This window comes from Gossypium raimondii, chromosome 5 (assembly GCF_025698545.1).
Source record: "Gossypium raimondii isolate GPD5lz chromosome 5, ASM2569854v1, whole genome shotgun sequence".
Classification (NCBI taxonomy): domain Eukaryota; kingdom Viridiplantae; phylum Streptophyta; class Magnoliopsida; order Malvales; family Malvaceae; genus Gossypium; species Gossypium raimondii.
Window position 1 is genome coordinate 38,801,913 of NC_068569.1, and position 5,235 is coordinate 38,807,147.

At 41.1% G+C, this 5,235-nt stretch overlaps 1 pseudogene; it reads left to right on the forward strand.

Annotated features, from left to right (window-relative positions):
• Positions 1 to 220: 220 nt before the first annotated feature.
• Positions 221 to 5,031, forward strand: LOC105767024 (uncharacterized; annotated as a pseudogene).
• The last annotated feature ends 204 nt before the right edge of the window (positions 5,032 to 5,235 follow it).

Sequence of the window (5,235 nt, forward strand, 5' to 3'; positions counted from 1 at the left end):
TTCCTTTGCAAACCCTTTTAAGCCGACCCTCTAAACTAAAGATCAAGCCCTACCAAGTCTTATACGAAATTATAAGAGAAGAAACGAGAGGAAAAAGGCACGAGTGTGTGAGCATATTCGAGAGGAGGTAAAAGCCAAAAGAGTGTAAACACGAGCGTGAGTGTCGTTCTTTCTTTCTTTTCTGAGTGAACGTGAGTCTTTGTGGTGAGGAATCTTTATTATGTCTCAAAATCCCGAGCAAAATGCGGCGGAAAGGACCGAAAGACAACTGATAAGAAATGTCAGAGGAGGAGTTCTCGATTTAGGTCAACAAGCCCTCTTAAGGGAATTCCAACGAATGCTTCAAACTGAACTTGAATCTATTAATGAGAGACTCGATCGAGTGGAAGGAGGACCAACACGAGAAGGAACCCCTCAAGGACCGAGACGGGGGCGAGGACGAGCAAGACCTTTTGAGAATGATCCCTACGAACCGAGCGAGGTGGAAAGTGACCAAGCGTCGAATCAAAGTGAGAGGCGACGGGGACAAAGGAATAGGGGTCCTAGAGAACGAGATCAAGTGGGTGATGATTTGAAAAGTATTAAGCTATCTATTCCCCCATTTCAAGGGAAGTCCGATCCAAAAGCTTACTTAGAATGGGAGAGGAAAATTGAGTTGGTCTTCGAGTGTCACAACTACTCGGAGGGCAAAAAGGTGAAATTGGCGGCAATCGAATTCTCCGATTACGCAATGATATGGTGGGATCAACTTACTACAAGTCGAAGAAGGAACGGGGAGCGGCCAATCTCAACTTGGACCGAAATGAAAGCCGTAATGCGTAGGAGATTTATACCTTCTTATTATTATCGTGAACTTTATCAAAAGTTGCAGAATCTTACGCAAGGAAATCGAAGCGTGGAGGACTATTTTAAAGAAATGGAGATTGCCATGATACGCGAACGTGGATGAAGATCGCAAGCAACCATGGCTCGATTTTTGGCGGACTTAATCGTGACATAGCCAATGTGGTGGAGCTTCAACACTACGTTGATATTGTTGATATGGTGCATGTTGCTATCAAATTTGAAAAGCAATTGAAAAGAAAAAGTTCTAGCCGAACCTTTCCTAGCACCAATAATCCTCAAAGGTGGAACCAAGGCACGGGTAAGAAAGACTTTTCTAATCGTACTAAGGATCAATCTTTGTCTTCTAAGATGAACAAACCCGTTGGCGAAACTAGCAAAGTCAAAGAAGTTGCCATTCCGAATCGATCGAGAGAAATAAAGTGCTTCAAGTGCTTAGGGAGGGGCCATATTGCAAGTCAATGCCCTAACCGAAGTAACATGATCGTGCGGGCTAATGGGGAATTCGAATCGGAGGAAGATGATGATGAAGAACCTGATGAAGTCGCCGAAGAAGAAGACGAACTTGAATATGCTGTTGATGGCGAAATCCTCGCCATAAAACGAAGTCTTAGTCTTCAAAGTGTTGAAAACGAACAACAAAGGGAGAACATTTTCCATACACGTTGCCATGTCCAAGGCAAGGTGTGTAGCTTGATCGTGGATGGTGGGAGTTGTACAAATGTGGCTAGCACCTTAATGGTTGAAAAACTCGGCTTGCCAACAACTAAGCACCCTCAACCTTACAAGCTTCAATGGCTTAATGATGGAGGGGAGTTGAAGGTAACTAAGCAAGTTTTGGTGTCGTTTACTATTGGAAAATATTCCGACGAGGTTTTATGCGACGTGTACCTATGCACGCTGGTCATATGTTATTGGGTCGTCCATGGCAATTCGACCGTAAAGCTATTCATGATGGTTTTACAAACCGCTACACTTTCAAGTTTGAAGGGAAGAATGTAACCTTAGTTCCAATAACGCCAATGCAGGTTTATGAAAATCAATTGAAGTTAAGAGAGTCTTTTGAAAAATTTCGAGAGAATGTACAAAAAGAAAAGAATGAAAAAGAGAGCGAAAAACACATTGAGAAGAAAAAAGAAAAACCTTTGAAAGGTGTGAGAGAAAACAATAAATCGATCGAACGAAAAAAGAGAGAAGAAAAAGAGCAAAAGAAAATGAGTATTTATGCGAGAGAGAGTGATTTTAGGAAATCTTATTTGATGCAGCAATCGGTTCTTGTACTTATGTACAAGGAAACTCTTATGAATACTAACGAGTTGGATCCAAATTTGCCCTCTTCGATTTTTTCTCTTTTGCAGGAATTCGAGGACGTGTTTCTGGAAGACATTCCTAATGGGTTACCGCCCATTCGAGGAATAGAACATCAAATTGATTTCATTCCCGAAGCCTCTATTCCCAATCGTCTAGCTTATCGTACAAATCCCGAAGAGACCAAAGAATTGCAAAAATAAGTCAATGAACTTATGGAGAAGGGATATATACGAGAAAGTCTTAGTCCATGCGCCGTACCGGTTTTATTGGTGCCAAAGAAGGATGGAACATGGCGTATGTGCGTAGATTGTCGCGCGGTGAATAAGATCACTATTAAGTATCGACATCCAATACCACGACTCGATGATATGTTGGATGAATTGAGTGGTGCTCGATTGTTTTCTAAAATTGATCTAAAGAGCGGATACCACCAAATTCAGATACGTGAAGGGGACGAGTGGAAAACCGCTTTTAAGATGAAGCATGGGCTTTACGAGTGGCTGGTTATGCCATTCGGGCTTACCAATGCGCCCAGCACTTTCATGCGCTTGATGAACCATGTTCTTCGTTCTTTTATCGGAAAATTTTGCGTTGTCTATTTTGATGATATACTTATCTATAGCAAATCCTTAGATGACCATTTGTTGCATTTAAAATCTGTTTTGGATGTGCTTAGAAAAGAATCTTTGTTTGCTAATCTTAAGAAATGTACTTTTTGTACTAACAAGGTTATTTTCTTAGGATTCGTGGTCAGCTCGGAAGGACTAGAGGTTGATCAAGAAAAGGTGAAAGCCATTCGAGAGTGGCCTAGACCCACGAACATTAGCCAAGTGAGGAGCTTCCACGGATTGGCAAGCTTCTATCGATGATTTGTTCCAAATTTTAGCACCTTGGCAGCACCTTTAACTAGTGTGATAAAAAAGTCTTCTGCTTTCTATTGGAATGAGGAACAAGAAAAATCTTTTATTGCCATTAAATCATGTTTAACTAATGCTCCATTACTTGTGTTGCCTGATTTTGCTAAAATGTTTGAAGTTGAATGTGATGCATTAGGTGTCGGAATTGGAGCCGTTTTAACACAAGATGGAAGGCCCGTGGCATACTTTAGTGAGAAGTTAAATGGAGCCATTCTCAACTATCCGACGTACGACAAGGAAATGTATGCTCTAATTCGAGCTCTCGAGACATGGCAGCACTACTTGTGGCCAAAAGAGTTTGTCATACACTCGGATCATGAGGCGTTGAAACATATCAAGGGACAAGCAAAATTGAATAAACGACACGCCAAATGGGTAGAGTATTTAGAATCTTTTCCTTATATCATCAAATACAAAAAGGGTAAGGAAAACATTGTGGCTGACGCGTTATCTCGACGATGTACTTTGCTATCATATTTGGATTCAAAATTGCTTGGATTTGCCTTTTTGAAGGAATTGTATGTTGATGACATTGATTTTGGTGATATTTATAAATCCTATGAAAACAAAGCTGTTGATAAGTATTTCAGGTTTGATGGTTTCCTTTTTCACGAAAGTAAGCTTTGTGTGCTGCAAGGTTCAATAAGGAAATTGTTGGTGAACGAGGCACATGGTGGTGGACTCATGGGCCATTTCGGGGTGGCTAAGACGTTGTCAACCTTCCATGAGCATTTCTTTTGGCACAGGATGAGAAAAGATGTTGAGCGGTCTCAGTAGTCAATGTATAACTTGCAAGAAGGCCAAGTCCAAAATCAATCCGCATGGACTCTACAAACCATTGCCCATATCTGACGCACCATGGGTCGATCTTTCAATGGATTTCGTCCTAGGACTACCAAGGACCAAAACGGGGAAGGACTCTATCTTTGTTGTTGTAGATAGATTTTCCAAAATGTCACATTTTATAGCTTGTTCTAAAACTGACGATGCTGTCCATATTGCTAATTTGTTCTTTAGGGAGGTTGTACGACTTCATGGAGTTCCGAAAACCATCGTATCTGATCGAGACACAAAGTTCCTAAGTCATTTTTGGAGAACTCTATGGGGAAGGTTAGGAACGAAGCTGCTATTTTCAACAACATGTCATCCTCAAACGGATGGACAAACAGAGGTTGTGAATCGCGTACTTTCAACCTTATTGCGAGCAATTATTCGAAAGAACCTCAAAGCATGGGAAGATTGTCTACCGCATGTGGAATTCGCTTACAACAGATCCGTCCATTCTGCTACTAGACATTCACCATTCGAGGTTGTGTATGGGTTCAACCCTCTAACTCCGTTAGACTTGCTTCCTTTGCCCAATGATCAGCTTGTCCATTCTGATGCTAAGAGAAAAGCCGAATATGTCAAGCAACTTCATCAAAGGGTGAAGGCCAACATCGAAGCTCGAACCGAACAATATATGCGTTCAACAAATAAAGGAAGAAAGCAAATAGTGTTCGAACCCGGAGACTGGGTTTGGGTTCACATGAGAAAAGAACATTTTCCGGCACAACGAAGGTCAAAGCTGCTACCAAGAGGAGATGGTCCCTTTCAAGTGTTGGAACGAATTAATGAGAACTCTTACAAGCTTGATCTCCCAGGGGATTGCAATATTAGCGCAAGCTTTAACGTGGTTGATTTATCTCCCTTTGATGTAGGTAGAGATTTGGGGACAAATCGCCTCGAAGAGGGAGGGAATGATGCAATCGAGCCCCATGAGCTATCAAGTGCAAACAATGTCTCCCTCGAGCTGCCTAAAGGACCTATTACCCGAGCTAGGGCTAAGAAGTTCAAAGACGGAATTTCAGCTTTGGTTGATCAGATTTGGGGTGAATCCGTGGTCGGTCTACTTGAGGGCTCATGGACCAGCAAGATGAGCAAATCGTGCACTCTACTTAAAACTCTTCAAGCTCAATGAGCTTGTTTTAGTTCATTCGTCTCATCTTAGACTTATTTGACTTTATATTTATTTTGCTGGAATAGTTATTTAATTTGTCATAAGTCCAAGTATTTAAGTTATTAATTCTGGTCAAACAATAATTAGATATTATTAAATATGTCCTAATTAGTTCAAGTGTTTTAAATATGTCCTAAACTAATACATGATTAAATGTGCGATTTT